The sequence below is a fragment of the Phoca vitulina genome, unplaced genomic scaffold, assembly GCF_004348235.1.
Source record: "Phoca vitulina isolate PV1807 unplaced genomic scaffold, GSC_HSeal_1.0 scaffold52, whole genome shotgun sequence".
Lineage (NCBI taxonomy): Eukaryota > Metazoa > Chordata > Mammalia > Carnivora > Phocidae > Phoca > Phoca vitulina.
Genome location: NW_022589755.1, coordinates 10,645,861 through 10,659,132, shown reverse-complemented (window position 1 = coordinate 10,659,132; position 13,272 = coordinate 10,645,861). Strand labels below are relative to the sequence as shown.

The following is a 13,272-nucleotide window of genomic DNA, read 5'->3' as shown; positions in this document are numbered from 1 at the left end:
CGTAGAGCCCGATGCAGAGCTCAATCTCACAACCTTGAGATCATGACCCGAGCCAAAATCAAGAGTTGGATGCTTAACCGACTGAGGCACCCAGGCCAGCACAGACCTTGCTGTCACTGTGCGCCCCTCCCCCGCATTCTCTGGAGGACCCTGCCCCCTCTGATATGCCTTGGCTGGAGGCCATCCAAAGCAGTGCCATGAGCCTGGTAGTGTGCAAGCAGCCCCAACAGGCTAGCACCACTCCAAAGTGACTCCTGCCCCAGAGAGAGGGGAATATAACCATACACAATAGTCTGACTGGAGCCCCAGCAGTGGACTGGGGGCAGACATCAGGTCTGACTGCAGGCCCCTCCTACCAATGAAAGCTTCTCAGGGCACCACACAGGGAAAGTGCCCTGCAGTTCAGTACTACTGCATCTGTGCCAAACACCTGGTATGACTCAACTCAAGGCCAAGGCAACCCCAGACTGGCCTGCTAACAACGCAGACACCAAACCCTGCCCACAGCAGGCAAAGAGAGCCATTGCAAATGACTGGACTAAAGGCAAATGCAGCTCAGCCACAAGAGTAGGGTGCACGCAACACACATAGGACATACCCTTGAAGTGTCAGTTTCTGGTGAACAGGGAACATTGCACTACAGGACCTCTTCTTCATATAGCCACTACTTTCAAGAGCAGGAGACATAGGTGACTTTCCTAACACATAGAAATGGACACAGAGAATTAGACAAAGTGAGGAAATACAGGAATGTGTTCCAAATGAAAAAACAGGACAAAATCATAGCAAGAGAGCTAAACAAAGCAGAGGTAAGTAATATACCTGATAGAGAATTAAAGTAATGATCATAAAGATACTTACTAGACTTGAGAAAAGAGTGGAGGACCTCAGTGAGACCTTCAACATAAAAAAGAACTAATTAGAGAGGCACCTGGTGGCTCAGTCAGTTAAGCATCTGCCTTTAGCTTGGGTCATGATCTTAGGGTCCTGGGATTGAGCCCTGCATCAGCCTCCCTGCTCAGCAGGAAGTCTGCTGTCTGCTTCTCCCTCTCCCTCTGCCCCTCTCTCCACTCATGCTCTCTCTCTCTCTCAAATAAATAAATAAAATCTTTTTAAAAAAAAAAAAAAAAGAACCAATTAGAGGGGCTCCTGGGTGGCTCAGTCGTTAAGTGTCTGCCTTCGGCTCAGGTCATGATCCCAGGGTCCTGGAATCAAGCCCTGCATCAGGCTCCCTGCTTGGTGGGAAGCCTGCTCTCCCTCTCCCACTCCCCCCGCTTGTGTTCCCTCTCTCGCTGTGTCTCTCTCTGTCAAATAAATAAATAAAATCTTAAAAAAAAAAAAAGAACCAATTAGAGATGAAGAACTCAATAACTGAGTTTAAAAATGCATGAGATGGAATAAATAGTAGACTAGAGGAAGCAGAAGAATGGATCAGCAACTGAAGGACAGGGAAATGGAAAGCAATCAGGCTAGACAGGAGAGAGAAAAAATAATAATAACAAATGAAAATAGACCAAGGGACTCAGCAACAACATCAAGCATGTAGCATTCACATTATAGGGATCCTAGAAGGAGAAGAGAGAGGAAAAGGGGCAGAAAAATTATTTGAAGAAATAATAGCTGAAAACTTCCCATATCTGGGAAAGGAAACAAATCCAGATCTAGGAGGCACAAAGAACCAACAAAATCAACCCAAGGAGGTTCACACCAAGATACACAGTAATTAAAATTGCAAAAGTAGTGATAGACAATTTTTAAAGCAGCAAGAGAAAAGAAACAGTTACATGAAGGGAAACCCCAGAAGGTGATGAGCTGATTTTTCAGCAGAAACTTTGCAGGCTAGAAGGGAGTGGTGTGATATATTCAAAGTACTAAAAGAAAATAAAGCTTCAACCAAGAATATTCTATCCAGTAAGGTTATCATTCAGAATAGAAGGAGAGGTAAAGAGTTTCCCAGACAAATAAAAGTTAAAGGAATTCATAACCACTAAACCAGCCCTACAAGAAATGTTGAAGGGGCTCTTTGAGTGGAAAGGAAAGACCATAAGCAGGAGTAAGAAAAGAAGAAAGCACAAAAGCAGTAAAATTAAGTATCAGTTAAGGGATTCACGAAATAAAAGAATGTAAATTATGATACCATATACTTAAAATGGGGGAGGGTGTGGAGTAAGGAATGGGTTCAAACTTAAGCGACCATCAATATAGACTGCAATATGCATAAGATGTTATATATAAACCCAGTGGTAACCACAAATCAAAAACCAGTAATAGATAACGCAAAAAAATAAAGAGAAAGGAATCCAAGTATATCACTAAAGAAAGCCAGCAAACCGTGAGAGAAGAGAGCAAGAGAAGAAAGGATCAGAGAACTACAAAAATAACCATAAAACAAGTAACAAAATGGCAATAAGTACATACCTATTAATAATTACTTTGATTGTAAATGGACTGAACACGCCAATAAAAAGACATAGGGTGATGGACTGGACTAAAAAATAAAGTATTATTTATTTATTTGAAATAACTTAAATACAGACATTATCTTGAGATCTTTGGTCTTTACAATGTGTAGTTTGCATACTGAGCATCTGGTTTTGTGGAAAGATGTATTCTTCCACTACAATTTGTAGACATATATGTCAGCATTGAACACTTATGGTAATGTCTCTTTCACCTCATGTGTATCAGTACTAAGCATTTAACCTCTTTCATTTGATGCCTGTCCTCTTAATGATTATTGTAAAATTGTGTTCCTGTGAGGTATCATTTCCCATTACATTCTTTTATTGGATGGTAATTATTACATAGAATGCCATCTTTTTTGTTTTGTAGAGCCTATTTTTCTTTTACCTAATAAAATGTTTTCTCTATCTCCATTAAAAAAAAAGCAAGACCCATTAATATGCTGCCTATAAAAGACTCAGACCTAAAGACACATGTAGATTAATAGTGAAAATATGGCAAAGCATTTATTTACCATGCAAATGGAAGTGAAAAGCTGGGGTAGCAATACTTAGTTTGGACAAAATAGACTTTTTTTGCCCCCCCCCAGACAAAAAGACTTTAAAATAAAGACTAGGGGCACCTGGGTGGCTCAGTCAGTTAGGCATCTGCCTTCAGCTCAGGTCATGATCTCAGGGTCCTGGGATCCAGCCCCACATCAGGCTCCCTGCTCAGCGGGGAGCCTGTTTCTCCCTCACCCTCTGCTGCTCCCCCTGCTTGTGTTTTCTCTCTTTCTCTCTCTCTCTTTCTCTCATAAATAAATAAAATCTTAAAAAAAAAAACAAAGACTATAACAAGAGAAAAAGGATACTACATAATCATAAAAGGATCAATCCAACAAGAAGATATAACAATTGTAAATATCTATGTGCTCAAGACGGGAGCACCAAAATATTTAAAGCAGCTAATACCAAATATAAAGGAAATAATTGGTAGTAATATAATAATAGTAGGAGACTTTAACACCCGACTTACATCAAAGGATAGATCATCCAAACAGGAAATCAAAAAGGAAACGGTAGCTTTGAATGACACATTGTATCAGATGGATCTAACAGATATATTCAGAATATTCCATCCTAAAACAGTGGAATAAATGGTCTTTTCAGCTGCACATGGAATCTTCTCCAGAATATCACATAGGCCCACAAAACAAGTCTCAACAAATTCAAAAAGATTGAAGTCTCACCATGTATCTTTTCCAACCACAATGCTATGAAGCTAGAAATCAACCACAAGAAAAAAATCTGGAGAGAATACAAACACATGGAAGTTAAATAACATGATACTAAACAATGAATGGGTCAGCCAAGAAATCAAAGAGGAAATTTAAAAAGTAGATGGAGACAAATGAAAATGAAAACACAGCTGTCCAAAATTTTTGGAATGCAGCAAAAGCTGTTCTAAGAGGGAAGTTTATAACAACACAGGCCTGCCTTAAGAAGCAAGAAAAATCTCAAATAAACAACCTAACCTGATACCTAAAGGAGCTAGAAAAAGAAGAACAAACAAAAACCAAAACCCTTAGAATAAAGGAAATAATAAAGACTAGAGCAGAAATTAAAAAAAAAAAAAAAAAAAGAAGCTGAAAAGGCAACAGAACAGATCAATGAAACCAGGACCTGGTTCTTTGGAAAGATCAACAAAATTGATAAACCTTTAGCCAGACTCATCAAAAAGGGTGGGGGAGAGAGAAAGGACTCAAATAAACAAAATTAGAAATGAAAGAGGAGAAATAATAACTGACACCACAGGTACAAACAATTATAAGAGAAAACTCTGAAAAATTATATACCAACAAATTGGACAATCTAGAAGAAATGGATAAATTCCTAGAAATATTGAACCTCCCAAATCTGAATCAGGAAGAAATAGAAAATTTGAGCAACTGATTACCACAATGAAATTGGATCAGTAATCAAAAAACTCCTAACAAACAAAAGTCCAGGACCAGATGGCTTCACAGTCAAATTCTACTAAGCATTTAGGAATAGTTAAGATCTATTCTTCTCAAACTATTCCCAAAAATAGTAGAGGAGGTAAAGCTTCCAAATTCATTCTATGAGGCCAGTATTCTCCTGATAACAAAATCAGATAAAGACATACAAAAGAGAGAGAGAGAGAGAACTACAGGGGCACCTGGCTGGCTTAGTCAATAGAGCATGTGACCCTTGATCTCAGGGTTATAAGTTCGAGCCCCATGTTAGGTATAGAAATTACTAAAAATCTTTCTTTTTTTTAAAGATTTTATTTATTTATTTGACAGAGAGATAGAGCACAGATAGTCAGAATGGCAGGCAGAGGGAGAGGGAGAAGCAGGCTCTCCACTGAGCAGGGAGCCCGATGCGGGGCTCGATCCCAGGGCCCCAGGATCATGACCTGAGCCAAAGGCAGATGCTTAACTGACTGAGCCACTCAGGCGCCCCACTAAAAATCTTTCTTAAAAAGTACAGACCAATATCTCTAATGAGCATAGATGCAGAAATCCTCCACAAAATATTAGCAAACCAAATCAAACAATACATTTTTTAAAAAATCATTCACTACAATCATGTGGAATTTAGTCATGGGATGCAAGGGTGGTTCAGTACTCAAAATCAACATGATACATCACATCAACAAGAGAAAGGATAAAAACGTGATCATTTCAATAGGTGCAGGAAAAGCATTTGACAAAGTACAACATCCATTCATGATACATGATAAAAACCCTCAACAAAGTAGGTTTAGAGGGAACATACCTCAACATAATAAAGGCCATATATGCAAAGCCCACAGGTAACATCATACTCAATAGTGAAGAACTGAGAGCTTTTCCTTTAACATCGAGAACAAGGATGTCTACTCTCACTACTTTTATTCAACATAGTACTGGAAGTCCTAGACACAGGATTCAGACAAGAAAAAGAAATAAAAGGCATCTAAATCAGTAAGGAAAAAGTAAAACTTTCACTATTTGCAGATGGCATGATACTATATATAGAAAAGCCTAAAGACTCCACCAAAAGCAAAAACAAAAACAAAAACACTAGAACTGATAAATGAATTTGGTAAGGTCACAGGATACAAAACCAAAATACAGAAATCTGTTGCATTTCTATATACTACTACTAATAATTCCAATTATTCTAATTATATTCTAATTTAAATAATAATTCTAATACACTAATAGTGGAAAGAGAAATTAAGAAAACAATTCTATTTTCAATTGTACCAAAAATAAAAAGATACCTAGGAATAAACTTAACCAAGGAGGTTAAAGACCTGTACTCTGAAAGCTATAAAACATTGATGAAAGAAAATGAAGACAACACAAGCAAATGGAAAGATTTTCCATGCTTACGGATTGGAAGAACAAATATTGTTAAAATGTCCATACCACCCAAAGCAATCTACAGATTTAACACAATCCCTATCAAAATACCAACATCATTTTTCACAGAACTAGAATAATCCTAAAATTTGTATGGAACCACAAAAGACCCTGAATAGCCAAAGCAATCTTAAGAAAGAACAAAATTGTATCACAATCCCAGATATCAAGATATACTACAAACCTGTAGTAATCAAAACACTGTGGTACTGGCACAAAAAGAGACACATAAATTAAAGGAACAGAATAGAGAGCCTCATAATAAACCCATAATTATGTGGTCAATCTCTGACAAAGGAGGCAAGAATATGCAATGGGAAAAAGACAGTCTTTTCAAAAAATGGCCTTGGGAAAACCAGACAGCTACATGGGAAAGAATGAAACTGGACCACTTTCTTAAACCATACACAAAAATAAATTCAAAATGGATTAAATACATAATTGTGAGACCTGAAACCATTCGTAGAAGAGAGTCTGACATCAGGCATAGCAACATTTTTCTAGATATGTCTCCTGAGGCAAGGGACACAAAAGCAAAAAAAAACTATTGGGACTACATCAAAATAAAAAGTTTTTGCACAGCAAAGGAAACCATCAAAACAACTAAGAGACAACCTACTGAATGGGAGACAATATTTGCAAATGGTATATCCAATAAAGGATTACTATCCAAAATATATAAGGAATTTATACAACTCACCACCAAAAAAACCAAATAATCCAATTTAAAAAATGGGCAGAAGACATGAACAGACATTTCTCCAAAGAAGACATCCAGATGGCCAACAGGCACATGAAAAGATGCTCAACATCACTCATCAAGAGAGCAATGCAAATCAAACCACAATGAAATATCACCTCACACCTGTCAGAATGGCTAAAATAAAAAATACAAGAAACAACAAGTGTTGGTGAGGATGTGGAGAAAAAGGAACCCTTGTACACTGTTGGTGGGAATGCAGACTGGTGCAACCACTGTGGAAAACAGTATGGAGTTTCCTCAAAAAATTAAAAATAGAATTGCCACATGATTCAGTAATTCCACTACTCGGTATTTACCCAAAGAATATGAAACACTAATTCAAAAAGATATATGCACCGCTATGTTTATTAGAGCATTATTTACAATAGCCAAATTACAGAAGCAACCTAAGTGGTCATTGTTAGATGAATGGATAGAGAAAAGGTTATAACTATATATAATGGAATATTTCTCAGCCACAAAAAAGAATGAAATCTTGCTATTTGCAATGACGTGGATGGATCTAAAGGGTATAAGGCTAAGTGAAATAAGTCAGTCAGAGAAAGACAAATACCATATGATTTCACTCATATGTGGAATTTAAGAAACAAAACAAAGAAAGAAAGAAAAAAGAAACAAACCAAAAAACAGAAAACAAACTGATGGTTACCAGAGGGGAGGTAGGTGTGGAGATGGATGAAATAGGTGAAGGGATTAAGAGTACACTTACCATGATGAGCCTTGAGTTGTATAGAATTGTTGAATCACCATATTGTACACATGAAACTCATATAACACTGTATGTTAACTATACTGGAATTTTATTTTTTTAATTTAATTTTATTTTATTATGTTATGTTAGTCACCATACAGTATATAGTTAGTTTTTGATGTAGTGTTCCATGATCCATTGTTTTCGTATAACACCCAGTGCTCCATGCAATATGTGCCCTCCTTAATACCCATCACTGGGCTAACCCATCCCTTCACCCCTCTTCCCCTCTAAACCCTCAGTTTGTTTCTTGGAGTCCATAGTCTCTCATGGTTCGTCTCCTCCTCCGATTTCCCCCCCTTCATTTTTCCCTTCCTTCTCCTAATGTCCTCCATGCTATTCCTTATGTTCCACAAATAAGTGAAACCATGTGATAATTGACTTTCCCTGCTTGACTTATTTCACTTAGCATAATCTCCTCCAGTCCCATCCATGTTGATGTAAAAGTTGGGTATTCATCCTTTCTGATGGCTGAGTAATATTCCATTGTAAATATGGACCACACCTTCTTTATCCATTCATCTGTTGAAGGGCATCTCAGCTCTTTCCACAGTTTGGCTATTGTGGACATTGCTGCCATGAACGTTGGGGTGCATATGGCCCTTCTTTTCACTACATCTGTGTCTTTGGGGTAAATACCCAGTAGGGCAATTGCTGGGTCATAGGGTAGCTCTATTTTTAATTTTTTGAGGAACCTCCACACTGTTTTCCAAAGTGGCTGTACCAACTTGCATTCCCACCAACAGTGTAAGAGGGTTCCCCTTTCTCCACAACCTCTCCAACAATTGTTGTTTCTTGCTTTGTCAATGTTTGCCATTCTAACTGGTGTAGGTGGTATCTCAATGTGGTTTTGATTTGAATTTCCCTGATGGCTAATGATGATGAACATTTTTTCATGTGTCTGTTAGCCATTTGTATGTCTCCTTTTGAGAAGTGTCTGTTCATGTCTTCTGCCCATTTTTTGACTTGATTATTTGTTTTTTGGTTGTTGAGTTTGAGAAGTTCTTTATAGATCTTGGATATCAGCCCTTTGTCTGTAGTGTCATTTGCAAATATCTTCTCCCATTCTGTGGGTTACCTCTTTATTTTGTTGACTGTTTCCTTTGCTGTGCAGAAGCTTTTTATCTTGATGAAGTCCCAAAAGTTCATTTTTGCTTTTGTTTCACTTGCCTTTGGAGATGTATCTTGAAAGAAGTTGCTGTGGCCGATGTCAAAGAGGTTACTGCCTATGTTCTCCTCTAGGATTTTGATGGACTCCTGTCTCACATTGAGTCTTTCATCCATTTTGAGTTTATCTTTGTGTATGGTGTTAGAGAATGGTCGAGTTTCATTCTTCTGTATATAGCTGTCCAATTTCCCCAGCACCATTTATTGAAGAGACTGTCTTTTTTCCATTGCATATTTTTTCCTGCTTTGTCAAAGATTATTTGACCATAGAGTTAAGGGTCCATATCTGGGCTCTCTATTCTGTTCCATTGGTCTATATGTCTGTTTTTGTGCCACTGCCATGCTGTCTTGGTGATCACGGTTTTGTAATATAGCTTGAAATCAGGCAACGTGATGCCCCCAGGTTTGTTTTTCTTTTTCAACATTTCCTTGGCGATTCGGTGTCTTTGCTGATTCCATACAAATTTTAGGATTGTGTGTTCTAGCACTTTGAAAAATGTCACTGGAATTTTGATGAAGGTATAGGAATTTTGGAATTTTGGAATTAAGGAATTAAGGAATTTTGAAGCTATAGATTGCTCTGGGCAGCAGAGATATTTTAACAATGTTACTGGAGCTGGTTAAGTTGGAAGGAAGTGAGAATCGGGTTATCATTACAAAATAAAAACTCAGTTTCCATAGGTCAGCTGTATACAGTTAACAGAATGAAGTAACTATTCAAAAAATGCTTTCACAGAACGAGAGCCAAATGACAAACTCTTTTTTTTTTTTTAAGATTTTATTTATTTATTTGACAGAGAGAGAGACAGCGAGAGAGGGAACACAAGCAGGGGGAGTGGGAGAGGGAGAAGCAGGCTTCCCGCAGACAGGGAGCCCGATGTGGGGCTCGATCCCAGGACCCTGGGATCATGACCTGAGCCGAAGGCAGACGCTTAACAACTGAGCCACCCAGGCGCCCCCAAATGACAAACTCGTAAGCATGATCTACATAGCCTATAATCTCCTTCACGATCTGCCCGGTCCATTTCTCTGATCCCATCTTTTACCATTCTTCATATTACCTAATATATTTCTTTTTTATAAATGTGTACAGTTTTATTTAATGAATATTAATTCCCTTGAAGAAAACAGAATTTCTTCCAATTAAACAGTAAACAGTATAATAAGATGAAAGATGTAGTTGTACACATATAACCTGGTTCACCAAAGATCTTGTAGATCTTATAGATCCAAAGATCTTGTAGATCCAAACTCATCAACAGGCCTAAACTGGCAATGCCTATTGTTATTCATTATGGGTAGATTTCCCATTTTACAAACAAACCTCTTTATTTATGGGAAGAGCTTCAGGGTTTCAGAATATCTTTAGCATATATTTTTTCCTGATCCTGAAGGGGCAGAATTCCCCTGTTGTTCATCAAATGACACCCACTTGCAGCTGCAGGGCATTCTGCAGGGCTACTCTTCTACTCCAGAGTTAAATACATAACAAACAGACAAAAAAAATACATAGCAAACAGAGCTAAATACATATAAAGACATAATGCATATTAAATGCTTAAGAGTGTTTCTGTTTTGTGGCGCCTGGGTGGCTCAGTCGTTAAGCGTCTGACTTCAGCTCAGGTCATGATCCCAGGGTCCTGGGATCGAGCCCCGCATCGGGCTCCCTGCTCGGCGGGAAGCCTGCTTCTCCCTCTCCCACTCCCTCTGCTTGTGTTCCCTCTCTCGCTGTGTCTCTCTCTGTCAAATAAATAAATAAAATCTTAAAAAAAAAAAAAAAAGAGTGTTACTGTTTTCTTCATATAACAGAAATGATAATATTACCTATGCCATAAATTTGAGGATTATGAGACAATAAATGTCAAGGACTTATGTGCAGGTCCATAATACATCACAAATGCTAATTGACATTGTTATTATCACTGTGGAATATAAAACTTCAATAAATGGATATCATATATAAAAATATTACTAGATAGGAAAATTCCATATTGAAAAGATGCTAATAATCCCCCTACTTATTTGTAAAGTTAATGTAAATATTTTTCAAAATTCCAGGAAGATTTTTTTGAAGGGAATGTCTGATGAATTGATTCTGAATCTTGCCTGAAAGAATAAAATAGCCAAGAACATTTTGAGGGGGAAAAAGACATACTGCATACAGGATAATCCCCTGGGAACCATATATGCCCTCTAATTTTATCAAACTATAAATTGCTTACTGTTCCTCAAATAAAATGTTCTAATCCCTATCTCTTTACCACTACCCACCTCTCCCTTTTTTTTCCTCCTGGTTTCTGTAATCTGGAATTCTATATAAATTTCTAACCAAACACTACCATTTCTAGGGACAGAGTCTTCCCTGACTACTCTACCCTCTTTAACCTTTATCAAGCATTTGGCTGTAATTTTTTTTCTGCCTAATACTGTTAATTAGCTATTCACAAGTTTTTGACTTATCTTCCAATTAAACTGTAAACTCCTTTTTAAAAAAAAACTTTATTTGTCAGAGAGAGAGCACAAGCAGGGAAAGTGGCAGAGGCTGAGGGAGAAGCAGGCTCCCCACTGAGCAAGGAGCCGGATGCGGGACTCAATCCCAAGACCTTGGGATCATGACCTGAGCCAATGGCAGATGCTTAACCTACTGAGCCACCCAGGCATCCCTAGATCGTAAGCTTCCTTTTTTTTAAAAAAGATTTTATTTGTCAGAGAGAGAAACGTACAAGCACGGGGAGCGGCAGGCAGAGAGAGAAGCTGGCTCCCCGCTGAGCAGAGAGCCGGATGTGGGACTCGATCCCAGGACCCTGAGATCATGACCTGAGCCGAAGGCAGATGCTTAACCGACTGAGCCACCCAGGTGTCCCAGATTGTAAGCTCCTTAAAGGCAGATTCTTATACTCAGTTTTCCCTGAATTCCTCATGCATCTACATAGTAGATACTCATGTCCTGGTTTTGAAAAGTAACATAGTCGATCCAAACGTGACCCAACATGTACATTTAGTGTTCCTTACAGATTTTTCTAGAACAATGTTTATATATTTTTTTAAAGATTTTATTTATTCATTTGAGACACAGAGATAGAGAGAGAGAGCATGAGGAGGGGGAGAGGCAGAAGGAGAGGGAGAAGCAGGCTCCCTGCTGAGCCAGGAGCCTGATGTGGGGCTTGATCCCAGGACCCTGGGATCATGACCTGAGCCGAAGGCAGACGCTTAACCATCTGGGCCACCCAGGTGCCCCTATATATTTTTTGTATAAACATAGATTTTCTGCTATCCCAATACATTTTTAAAATTTTTTATATCAGAACTCATCAGCTGACTCTGTGTCTGAGCCACAAGACTGCAGTTCATCTTGCGAGAACTCAGCTTCAGTGGCATAAACAAAATTTGGATCATCCTTCTGATTTTTCTCAAAAAGTTTATCCATGATGCTCTTTCTTTTGGCAAGTTCTTTGTCATCTAATTTATTCAAGTCTTCCACAGGATCAGTGGTTGTTTCCTGTTGAATTTGTTCCACTGTTTTTGCCAGACTTTGCCCCCACAAGTAACCTCGTAAAAAAGTGAATAACTTCTCGGGGCGCCTGGGTGGCTCAGTCCTTAAGCGTCTGCCTTCAGCTCAGGTCATGAACCCAGGGTCCTGGGATCGAGCCCCGCATCGGGCTCCCCGCTCAGCAGGAAGCCTGCTTCTCCCTCTCCCACTCCCCCTGCTTGTGTTCCCTCTCTCGCTGTCTTTCTCTCTGTCAAATAAATAAAATCTTTAAAAAAAAAAAAAAAAGTGAATAACTTCTCTAGATGTCTCAGGGATACTTGTTCCAGGTAATTCTTGTGTTGTGGATTATTCTTTAATTGTTCAGCAGCTCTGCTGCAATCTGAAAACTTTGAAAAGTATCAGACTGGCATGATGTGTTGGCGACTTTTCCCCTTCATTTCATTCTCATAGATTAAGAGCTGGAGGCTGGAACCTAATTCCACATTTCTTTGCAGTGCACATCATTTTCACATACACATTCACATTCACATTCCTCTGGGTAAATCAGAGGAAATCTGATGAAAACTTCCTGCTGAAAGTGGAGGTGGAGACAGGGAGCTCCCCGATCCAGCTCACAGGACTGAGCCTGGGGGTCGGGCATGGCTAATATATTTCAATTATATTTGCTAGTGTATCATTTAGAGATGCATTTGATAGAATAGCAAGTAAACCCTCCACACTAGCTTAAATACATATATTTTGGTCAAATAAATGATCAGTGTTTATCTGTTATGACTGTTAACTGCTCAGCTATAGGAGGTTTCATGTTACATTTCTATTCTCATACCAATTTTATTTTTTTATTTTATTTTATTATGTTATGTTAATCACCATACATTACATCATTAGTTTTTGATGTAGTGTTCCATGATTCATTGTTTGCGTATAACACCCAGTGCTCCATTCAGTATGTGCCCTCTTTAATACCCATCACCGGGCTAACCCATCCCCCCACCCCCCTCCCCTCTAGAACCCTCAGTTTCTCAGAGTCCATAGTCTCTCATGGTTCGTCTCCTCCTCCGATTTCCCCGCCTTCATTTTTCCCTTTCTGCTATCTTCTTTTTTTTTTTTTTAACATATAATGTATTATTTGTTTCAGAGGTACAGGTCTGTGATTCAACAGTCTTACACAATTCACAGCACTCACCAGAGCACATACTCCCCAGTGTCTATCACCCAGTCACCCC

The 13,272-nt window shown here is 38.6% G+C and overlaps 1 pseudogene; it reads right to left on the bottom strand.

Moving 5' to 3' along the window:
* Positions 1-11,843: 11,843 nt before the first annotated feature.
* On the bottom strand, positions 11,844-12,857 carry LOC116622325 (annotated as a pseudogene).
* Between the last annotated feature and the right edge of the window lie 415 nt (positions 12,858-13,272).